General features: G+C 37.1%; 1 pseudogene across 1 annotated transcript in view; it reads right to left on the reverse strand.

Annotated features, from left to right (window-relative positions):
- The window catches only part of LOC101298005, a 63448-nt pseudogene that overhangs the window by 48554 nt on the left and 2740 nt on the right, over window positions 1-12154 (reverse strand). The window contains exons 9-25 of the transcript XR_184386.1: window positions 11719-11790; window positions 11554-11631; window positions 11368-11439; window positions 10595-10666; window positions 10434-10499; window positions 9664-9732; window positions 9404-9448; window positions 8304-8368; window positions 8056-8214; window positions 7479-7723; window positions 7054-7255; window positions 6776-6940; window positions 6428-6546; window positions 5663-5873; window positions 5353-5602; window positions 5089-5239; window positions 4477-4901 (exon numbers count right to left, since the gene is read on the reverse strand). The product of XR_184386.1 is annotated as an uncharacterized LOC101298005 (transcript). The remainder of the gene's footprint in view (window positions 1-4476; window positions 4902-5088; window positions 5240-5352; window positions 5603-5662; window positions 5874-6427; window positions 6547-6775; window positions 6941-7053; window positions 7256-7478; window positions 7724-8055; window positions 8215-8303; window positions 8369-9403; window positions 9449-9663; window positions 9733-10433; window positions 10500-10594; window positions 10667-11367; window positions 11440-11553; window positions 11632-11718; window positions 11791-12154) is intronic.

Genomic DNA, 12154 nt, shown 5'->3' on the forward strand with positions numbered 1-12154 from the left:
TTCTCTCTCTCTCTTCTCTCTCTCTCTCTCTCTCTCTCTCTCTCTCTCTCTCTCTCTCTCTCTCTCTCTCTCTCTCTCAAAAACACATCGGAAAACACAGCAACCCTGCTCAGTAGCTACGAAGTCACTTACCACTGCTTAACACCTCTGAAGTTGACCTAGGTCATCGGAAGAAGTAGAGGACGCCAGAAAGCCTCGTCGGCATCCACCGCAGCAGCTCGCCGGTAAACTCAAAATCGACAGTAAAGGGGTTATTAAGATTTGTAAAAGATTCGAGGGATTAAGGGCACTAGGGTGCAGAGAATGAAGGGAAAAGTTCGAATATGCCAGTTCTAGGCAAAGTCGTCGCCGGAGACGACGGAAACAGACGAACATAGTTGGAGCTTCTCGCCGTTGATTTGTCTTTGAATCAGATTTCTCTTCTTTTGTCTCTTTTGGGCTCTTTAGCTTTATTTATGACCTAAAAACACAAACTTAGTTAATATGAATATTGTTAAAGGAATTATATAGTTAAATAGGGTCGGAAATACATTATAAACATAACACTTTGTGCTCTTATCAGAAGTGTATTTTGAGACAGATGTATACAGGATCAATTTAGATGAGAAATGAGCAAAGGTTACAGATTAATGAGACACAAAATCTTGAATAATATAGTCATGAGCTGTGGGTAGAGAGAACAATCAACAATCTTTGATGACACACCTTGATCCAACCACTCCCAATCTTTTCTATTTTATAACCAACCACGCTCAACCAACCATTATTAGGTTGAGATCTCTCATGCATCATCTGCATGCTCACCTTACCTTGTACCCCATGACTAGTAGAAGAATTCCAAACAAAAAGAAAGAAAAGAATAAGACCATATTTACATTTACAACCAAGTCTCACAAAAAACAGCCTAATCTAGGTCGATCATGAAATTAATCAACAAACAAATTAATGAAATTGTGTTTTCTCTTAAAAAAAATCACTCTGATACCTACTTTGTCATGTTTCTCTCAAAAAGATGCTTTCCATTTGATGCCATTTGAGCATTGAATGAAAATGAATGGCAAGGCTGGCTTGAGTGAAACCTCATCCGAGTTTGATCCTCCACATTACAAGCTCCTCATTGGTAGGATGCTAACTGTTATTAGGTAGTTGCAGGACCTATTTTATATAAGAAAAATGTTTAACATAATTTGTTTAATCAACAACCTTGATTATGCAATAACATCTAAATACATACTCTCATGTTTCTTTGTAATTATAAAAGAGGATCGGACTTTGGCATGATTCATGCTGAATGTCGATCAAGTGCTCAATGCTAATTAAAGGAAGCTCTCTCTCTCTCTCTCNCNTACTCATCNCTCTCTCTCTACTACTACTACTACGTACGTACGTACGTACTACTACTACGTACGTACGTACTTACTACTTACTAACGTTACGTACGTACGTACGTACGTACGTACGTACGTACGTACGTACTACGTACGTTACGTACGTTACGTACGTACTACGTACTACTACGTACTACTACTACTACGTACTACTACGTACTACTACTACTACGTACGTACGTACGTACGTACGTACGTACTACGTACTACGTACTACTACTACTACTACTACGTACTACTACTACTACTACTACTACTACTACTACTACTACTACTACTACTACTACTACTACTACTACTACTACTACTTACTACTACTACTACTACGTACGTACGTACGTACGTACTACGTACTACTACTACTACGTACGTACTACTACGTACGTACTACTACTACTACGTACTACGTACGTACTACTACGTACTCTCTCTCTCTCTCTCTCTCTCTCTCTCTCTCTCTCTCTCTCTCTCTCTCTCTCTCTCTCTCTCTCTCTCTCTCTCTCTCTCTCTCTCTCTCTAAAAACAGACATCATCAAGAACAAAAACGAATGTGCATGTACATGATCAAGAATCAAGAGCTGTGAATCAAGAAAACAAAAACTAAATATAATCAATCACTCTAGTGTACCTTACTTGATTCTCTCAAAACTCTCACCTCTACCGGCCATCACCATTTATACGATAACAACGACAACAACACCGTGCATATATAATATATTTGAGAGAAGCTAGCCTGGATCAGAATAAGGAAACCATAAAGAGATTAAATGATCGATGGTTTGTGTTGTGATCAATATATGGAGAAGGCTAGGATGCAGAAAAGCGTCGAACTGAGCCAGCTTTATAAAACCCTAGCTACTATAAAACCCTAGCTACTTAGCACCGGAGCTAGGTGAAAATGACAAGTGCATGTGTACGTTCGCGTAGATTCATTGCATGCACCTAGGGTTTGTACGTTGTTTTCCAAAATCAGCCGAGTTTTGGCAAGCTTGACCCAGAGTGCACTCGATCTTCTGATAAGAAAAAAACCTTGCTAATCAAGTCTGTCGATTCAGTTTCTATGCCAACGGTGGCTGCTAATTTGCTCTTCCAAACAAACCCGTTCACGTGGAAGCCGAACCTGTTCCGCCCCCTTCGTCCTCTTCTTCTCCCCCAATCAGTTAAACTCACCAGTACTGCATGCAACCCCGAAATTACATTCTTCTCTGCAAACCCGTTTATTTTCATGCAAGTTCCAAGCCTAAGGAGGAAGAAGACATATAAGTCTTGTTTGGTTGATGAAAAAGAAATTGGTTCCTTGGTCTTTCTTATGTACGTAGGAAAGTAAATTTCCCATTAGTTTTCATACCAGATGTTTGGGAACGTCAGAAAAGTAACTAGGAAATGTATTTTACTTTCCTTTCCAATGTTTGGTTTATGCATGGATATGAAAGCAAGTAACATTAATTTACCAGTTATATCCTTAGTATTAAAATATAAAATATTCAAGATTCAAATATTTTGTGGATAATTTGGTAATAATATTCATTAAAATAATATTTAAGTGATGCAATTAATGTTGGGAAAGTACGTATGAGAGAGATTGAATCCCATGGTATGTGGGAGGATCCAATTTCCCATTTATTTTCTCACATTGCAGTAAAGTCTTTCATTTTCTTAGATATACGTGCCAAACAAAGAAAAAGAACAATTTTCTCTTCTCAACATTTCCAATCCATGAACCAAACGAGTGCGCCGTATATATAGTATCATGAAATGTGTAACAACCGTGAAGATAACTAAAAGATGTGTTATACATGGTAAACCTAAGCCATCTTGTTTGCAGCATTCTCAAGGACACAGATGATCGATCAAACCATAACATTGGTCACATCAACATACAGAATTGTGCAATCAACTATCCAACTGTTAACAGTCATGCATGGCATGGAGCCGAATTGCAGTTGTGTTATGGTAAACCTAAGCCTCTTCATTGTAGCATGAGTGTAAGAGCATGAATCGTGACACATGAACATATCAAAGCCAAAATCTGAAAAGGTGTAACCAAATTAACTGTTTTCGTCCACATCACTATGGTTTCCGTATAAGAAGTTCTGATACATATATAACTAGCAGCAATGCAAATTAAGCGATCACAAAGCAACAGTGCGTTGAGAAGGATGATGAATGACTCCGATTTTCTTCTCATTCTGCTGGTTCGATCGGCTGATGGCACAACGCGAAAGCTGATTTGATACTTGTTGATTGCCCAACGGAAAACAATTCCCTAACCTCAGTCTGAGATGCTTATTTAACTGTACTATTATGTATGAACACTATTGTTCAATTCATTATTATTAACTAACAAAATAGTGTATTATATGATTCGTGCATAGAAATTATGGTTTTTTTAGAGGCACTTTACGAAGTAGTTTAAGAGATTCTAGCTTTAGGAGTGATGCCTTTCTGCGGGTGCCACTGATAAATGTGGAGTTAAATCACTGAATAAACTTGGTGAGTGCCAGTAGCGTTAATCATGAGTACCATATATTCCAGGTCCATTGTACACTAATGCATGAGTCACGTTCACTATCAAACAATATCAAAGGTGAATGCCAGCAACGTACCACTGGTCCACTATTTCTCAAAGAAAACTAAAACCATGCCAGTAGTCCACTACTCATGTCACTTCCGGTGCCTACTAGTCACTTAATCCTGACAAAAACCGAAGCTATCTACTTGATGCCAATGAAGATTGACGGAAATGGCCAGGAAACTTGCCTGAGTGGTACTCTCACTCCGAGTTCGGTACCCAACATTCACAAGTCCCTGGTTGATGCGTTTCAGTTTTTTTTTGTAATTACAAGGAGAGGATGAATTTTAGCATAACTCTTGGGAGTAAGGCTGCATGTCAAGTGCGCGACATTAAAGGAAGTCCTCTCTTTCAATACAAAAATGCAACTACTTTAAAAACATACACCATCAAGAATCGAAATGAATGTGTTATGTACATGATCAAGAACCAAGAGCTGTGTTTCAAGAAAAACAAAAACTAAATGTAATCAATCACTCTAGCGTACCGCTTACTCAGTTCCTTCAAAACTCTTACCTACCATCACCATTTGTACTACTAAGTATTGGAAGGGTGGTATTTGAAGGTAATTGCCCTGAATCCCCCATCACACTTGTACCTGCCGATGAGTTGTAAAAGCTGAAGTCAGTTCCTCTAATTGAATTATCAGTTGCTAAACTGGTGCCGGTACTTCCATCACCGAATCTCGTTTGGCTGGTGATAGTAGTTACATCATCGAATTTCCAGTCTGTCAAGTAACCAGGCTTCGAAGTAGCAGGAGTCACTTCAATATCTCCTGTAAGCATTCCGATCACGCGAGACATAGAGGGTCGTAGATTTGGTGATGATTGAGTGCACACAAGTCCTATGTTAATAATTCGTCTTGCTTCTTCCTCATTGAATTCAGATAATCTAGAGTCTACAAGATCAACTTCACGTTTGTTTTCATGCAAGTTCCAGGCCTAAGGAGAAAAAAACACACATGGAAAGTGAAACAATGCTGGAGATAACTAAAAGATGTGTTATGGGAAACCGAAGCCTCTTCATTGTAGCAAAAGAGTGTAACAGCATGAATCATGACACGATGAACATATCAAAGTTAAAATCTGAAAATCACTCATGCGTGGGGAAGAAAAATAAAGTTCTTACCAGTTCAAGAAGATAAACCATATCTCCTTCCAAACTTGGATCAGAATTTGGCCTACCGCTGACAATTTCTAGAATGACAACACCATAGGCAAACACATCAGTCTTCTCAGTCAAGTGTCCACGCATGGCATATTCCGGTGCAAGATACCCGCTGCATCATAAACAAGTGCATGCATTATTTGCAACTGACCAAATATACTATGAGCGAAAAACAATACGAGAATCTACAAGAATACAAGGTGACCAAAATGTTTGAGATCTTACATTGTTCCCGCAACTCGAGTACTCATGTGAGTCTTTTTCTCATCATAATGCTTGGCCAAACCAAAATCTGATATTTTGGCAATGAGATTAGAGTCAAGAAGAATGTTACTTGCCTTCACATCTCTGTGTACAATTCGAAGCCTTGATTCTTCATGAAGATATGTTAAACCTCTAGCAACGCCCAAGCATATATCAAAACGTGTTCGCCAATCAAGATGCTAAGTTCTTTTCCTGTTCATACAAGCCGTAACTATAATCTTTGTGCCATTACTAGACAAAAAGTAATAAGTTGATAATGGAATTCTCATACCAAATAACGCTTGATCAAGACTCTTGTTCTCCAGATACTCATAGACAAGGAGCCGTTTAGCTCCCTCAGTGCAGAATCCAAACAGATTTACTAGGTTATTGTGTCGCACAGCAGATATAGTGGCAATCTCAGTCACAAACTGGTTCTTTCCTTGATGGGATGATGCAGACAATTGTTTTACGGCAATCACTCTTCCATCATTTAGGGTACCCTATTAATAACAAAAATTGATAGAAGTAAGGGATATGTATATGTAGTCTTCATTACTTATTCTCTCACTTTGGGCTTCATGTCATAAATGGTGATGGCTGAATTAAATGTTTTATATATATATATGGAGCCGTTCCACAGAGAGAGAAAGATGCATATACTTTATGTTATTGAACAAGGTCAGGAGATGCTTGTTCTTTATGTTCTTCAACTATTTTAAGGATGATGTTTTCATTTCTCCATATCAACCTAATTTCCACAAATGGAAGCACATGGGATCCTACCAATTAAAAGTCAAATCTCATGATCTCATTTTAAGGTGGGTACTGCTGCGGTGCTGCCATTTTGTGAACACAAGGGCAGCAATATGGGGAGACAATTTTAGACGGTTTATTAGGAAAAAGAAGGAAACAAAGAGTCTGGTCTGTCAAGATATCAAGGTTTACATTCATGTATATGCTATAGATATACAATGTTCTTGCAAGCTGTAAACATTAAAACATTCACATATATGTAGCCACACCATGAAAATGCTTATTTAGCACAGTAACTTACTTTGAAGACGGGCCCAAATCCTCCCTCTCCAAGCTTATTATCTGGACTAAAGTCATTCGTAGCTGCCTTCAGTTCAGAAAAACTGAAAGTGAGAGGTCCAAGATCTATCCCCAACAGATCTGCAAATTCATCGGTGTTAGCATGTTTTTCTCGCAATCAGATGGCATTCCTTATTTTTCTGTTCCTTAGGTAATTATCAAGTATCTATCTATGTTTTTATCACAATCAGTTTTCTTTCTTTCTTTCAAGATACGTAAACTATCCTAGTTCAAACAAATAAATAAAAAAATTAGATGAAAGTATAATTATCTTGCGTTTTGCGAAGTTGAGCTTTTGTTAACAGTTTACCTTCATCATAGTCATCATCGGCGTTGTGCCATTTTCTTCTTTGAACAATATAGAAGAGCAGCACCAACAGAATTAAAACCCCCCCACTAACAACAATTCCCACAATCATCCCAGTCCTATTCTTCTTGGTACTTGGCAGTTTGTTGCTGACGGTAGGTTTGAATTCTGCAGAAATTAAAAATCTTTAGTCAACAGCATGGAACACATTATATAAGAAAGCATCAGAAAATAATACATTGGATTGACTTTCGTTCCCACTTAATTGCCATATACTTTACCAGGTGTAGCACTGATGGCTGAAATAAGAGGTCCATAAGTACCCTCCTCTGGGATGCAGCAGGTCCCCTTTCCAGCCCAGAAGAAATGGATTTCAAGGTAATTCTCTGAAACCACCTGAGCGTTGTATACCCTTTCGATAGCTACCAAAGATGTCCTATTTGTCTCCTTTCGTATATCAAAATCTTTAGCAACACGTACATCCTGAAAATAAATAGATGAGGAACATTTTACATTTTCTGCTCATATATGTAATGTTTTTGGGTATAAATGAGATATATATGATGTATAAGGTAGCAGACAAGACCAGAAATAGGATCTTGCTGGTCCTCACTCAGTTATTGTTGGATATCAGATATTAATGCACCCAGATCATGGTTTTATTAAAATAATAACAAATAATTATATAATTCGAGATGATAAAGACCTGGATGTATATATCAAACACACGTCTTCCAAGACTTTTTCTTGTAGACTCATCCAGGATAGCTTGTTCTGCAAATTCAAGCTTCACGGTGTAGTTTCCGTTCTCAAGACCCAAGCCATAGTATCTGAGTGATGAAGCAGAGATCCTTGCAGTCTGAAATAATGTAGGGTCTGAAGTATTTCTGATTGGAGATGAAGTGGATATGGTATACTTCGGAATGTTGGTCCCAGTCAAATATGATGCAGCTGTTGGTATTATTGAGTAACAAGAATGAAGTTAAAAGTAGAAGCTTGAGTGAGGATTGATTTTCATTTCATACAAGATGCCAGATGATTAACAGGTGGATAATATCCGGGCAAGGGTAGTGTGAATCGTACTTCCATTCTTGACATTTACGTACAAACTTGATGAGAATTTGGTGTGATTACTAAGAATATTTGATTTTAGATTTTAAACTAGAATTTGTTATTGTAGTTGACTTTAGACAGCTAATCTTAGTCAAAGGTCTATGATAGCTTAGCTCATGTGAGTTCCTTGGTATGTATATTTAAACCTCCTGATGAAGGAGAACTATTACCTACAAACTGTGTTTTAAGACCGACATTGCTAACTCCCCATCTGTTTGTTTCAGTCACATAATATGTAGCTGTACCAAGGGGCTCACTGTCCTGCTCATACACAGTCCCATCAGAAATCTTAGTCTGCGGACCACCGCAATTAATCATGAAGTTATAATCTGTGCAAAGATACAAAAGAAGTTGTCACAGAATGTTCAGAGAGGCATTTCAACTCAGAATGTTCATATGAGGTTTGAACTGTACTTACAAACTGGACTATCATGGTGGCAAGGAAAGCCCCTTTGAAGGCAATTCAACCCTGAAGGTAGACCACTGCAATAGATAAGGAATATACTGAGCAGTTGAATGAGAATCATAGCAGTTATTTGTTGGATAGTAAACAATAACCATATCTGTTCTATCTCCCACCATTCACAATATCCAAAACCCTCATATTTGTTTCCATCCAAACAACCTAGAACATTGCCAACATAGCACAATTTTAATCTCCGAAACCACACCCCTTTTCTCACCTCCAAAAAAGTAAGCTCAATCGCAACATAAAGCCTTACATGAACAAGGATCACTACTTGCACTTGCCTTACACAAAATAAAAGACGTTGCCATAAAGAACAAGATACTGAACAAGAAATCTCTAAACTCCATGCCTTCCTATCAAGTTTATCTGAAACAAGCAGAACAGAAAGAACCTCCATACTCTCCTACTTTTCAATGACATTGCTGCAAGCTCCTTCCTGTCCTTCCTGTATTTTATGATTTCTTTAATCAACACAGAACTAGGAATCGACAAGTTGTGTTATCCAGAAACCCAATAGAAGGTTGGTTTTCCCCCACCCAATGCTCTTCGAAAAACCTCATTTTTCTTACCCATTTTTCAAATCCAAAACAACAGCAGCAGCCAGAAAGCACTCCATTTAAGGCATATACATTCATTAAACCTCTAACAACTCTCAACTAATTTCATGCACGGCATATTTACTTAGAATGACATAAATCTGTAGGAAACTGTAGCCCATATTTACCATGTTTCCATTTTTTTTTTTTTGTTTAACTCGAGTTACCTGAACTAAGTGATCTTTCTTGCTTTCTGCCATTTCTTCCCAACATCCCTTCCAACCTCTTCCACACAACAAGAAATGTCAAGCTATGAACCAAAGTCAACCCCCACTTTCTCCCCCATACAAGAAAGCTTACTCAATCCTCTAATCTTCATCCAATACTCTTTACCAGTACCAGGTTCTCAAATGCCCTCCCTTACACCAAGACATATATTACAAGTGATACGGGACTATCACATGCATCATCAAAGTGTTCACAATAAATGTGAGCTCAGATCCAAGGAATCACCTGCTATCTGAACTGTCTATGCTGAAGTTGTTGGCCACTAAGTTACTGCAAAATACACCCAACAAACAGTTATGTTAGTATCATCTTATAATATATGATGCAAACCCATCCTGCCAAAGAAAAGAGATTTTGTCTGGTTGGAAAACATCTCTATCAAACTAGTTAAGTGTAACATACAAAAGTAAGCACAGATACACTAAAACTTTTAACCAAAAGAGAATATAAAATATAATTGTACATGTGGAATGTCAAAGACATACAGCTGTAAGTTTTGTTCGCTGACCCAACTTGGAAAGCTCTGGCCTACTAGATTATTGTAAGATAAATCTCTGCATTCATTTCACACAAAATGTTAGAAACTTTCATACAATGAATAGAACATAACAGTGTCACAATATCATATTTAATTGTTTTCAAGTACATACTGCAATTTATGATTTTGCACCATATAATTTGAATCTACATACTATTACAGTTAAACAATACAGCTCCAACCCGAGTTCTTAAAGAACTATTTATGAAAATAAAATTTTAAATAATCAAGTGTAAGCATTCTATAAATTAAATGCAAGTCTGTTTATGGGATGAATTTTAGGCTGTTAACTATAACTCATCATTGCTGCTTACTATTCCCTTCCTCATAATCAAAGTGGCCTAGTTACGATTATTCTAGTGGTGAGATAAAAAAATATGTTCATTACTTATCTCAGCCTACTGAAAATAAATTTGTACTATTTACTACAAAATCCATATAAATTGTCAACCCTATTAAACCTCCTCCATGATTCTCTCACTAGATGTTAGCATAGCAGATTATTAGGCTATTAAGTATAGAAGATCAATATTCAGTCCTTCAAGTTCATCAAAAGGAAAAGTGGCCATGTACAATTCAAATAAAGATGGACCTAGTGTCGTATCCTTTTCATCGCCAAAGACACGACTTGATATCATATAGGAATCTATCTTAATACAAAACTCCAGTTCGATTGACATTGAATGATGTTGGAAGAAAATATGCTGAAATACTTACACAACAAGAAGAGCTGAGCTTTTAGACACAGGAAGGCTACCATTCAACTTGTTGTTTCCAAGAAACCTAATTATGAAGACAGAAATATATGACTGATCAGTATAAAGAATATATATTCAGGAGGAATATAAAGCACTTAAGAGCAATAGATGACATATTACAGGATGGCGAGGACATTCATATTAAATAGTGAGGCTGGTATTTGTCCAACCAAATTGTTGAAGCTCAAATCCCTGAAGTAGTGAAGTAGAAAAGGAACAATAATGCAGTCAGTCAAAAACAGCTAGTAGTATTGTGGTGCACCCAAAGCTGGTAAGATTCACTATAAACCAGATCATCATCAGCTAGCCTAATAAGTAATCACGTATGATTGGATTATGTGAGAAGAGAATAATACAGGGTGTTGCTGCTCTTCAGTAGATATAAAAAGGGGTTTCAGGTTGGCAAATATGGGTTTTTTGTAATATATATATATATATATATATATATATACACAACGCTTCTCAGCTGCGGACGTCCACATTTATTCTTACGGTGCGGATTTCCACTTTACACTCACTTTTCAATCGAATTTTCACATCTCCACCGTCTAGTATTTAGATATTAATGTATAGATCATCTCTGCAAAATTCCCGCCAATTAAGGCACTCAAACTGCGTTTTTCTATGGATGAACATAATTCTGTCGAACTTGAATCGTTCATGTTTATAACAGAAAAACGCATTTTTGAGTGCCTTAATGATAACCAAATTGGCTGAAAATTTGCAGAGATGATCTATACATTAGTATCTAAAAACTAGATTGTGGAGATGTGAAAATTCGATTGAAAAGTGAGTGTAAAGTGGAAATCCGCACCGTAAGAATAAATGTGGACGTCCGCAGCTGAGAAGCGTTGTATATATATATGACCATAAGTTAGAACAAAAAAGCTTACAGGTGAACCAATTTTAGGAAATCTCCAATGTTGGAAGGAATTGAATCAGTAATATTGTTATTCCTCAGCATTCTGCAGGATGTGAAACCAAGCTGTCATAATAGATTTCAGAATGAAAACAAACAACAAGACAGAGATATGTTAAATGTCCTAATAAACTCAAATGTAGACAAAGATGTGCCTTACAAGACTTCTAGAGACGTCATATTCTTGATAAATCCAAGAGATGAGTTGTCATTGTCAATCGTTAAATCAGTAATTCGCCTATAATTACATCACACAGGAGATGGTAAAATTTATAGATATGCACAAATAAACACAAGGTGACCAGTAGAGCAGGTAGATACTCACAGCTCTGTCAAACGAGTCAATTTGGACAGTGAAGATGGTATAGAACCTTCAAAAGAGTTTCCCTGAAACCTCCTAACAAACATTTAGCTAATTATTATTGGACTATATCAGAGACTAATTTTCTCAGATATCATTAAGCTTAAATGCTTAATTCTGAAGACGCCTATTATCATTCATTTGCAACTGAACTGAAATGAATTATATGTATATATATATATATACAATGCTGATCAGGTGCGGGCGTGGTTTTGGTGCGGATTTCCATTTTTGTACCACTTTTCGATCTAATTTCCTCATCTCCACCGTCTAATATCTAGATAATATTGTGTAGATCATCTCTGCAAAATTTCAGCCAATTTGGTGATCATTAAGGCCCTCAAACTCGAGTTTTTCTGGTATGAACATAACCGGACAGAATTCAGTCCGTCCATTTGTT

This window comes from Fragaria vesca, linkage group LG3, assembly GCF_000184155.1.
Source record: "Fragaria vesca subsp. vesca linkage group LG3, FraVesHawaii_1.0, whole genome shotgun sequence".
In the NCBI taxonomy this organism is placed as follows: Eukaryota; Viridiplantae; Streptophyta; class Magnoliopsida; order Rosales; family Rosaceae; genus Fragaria; species Fragaria vesca.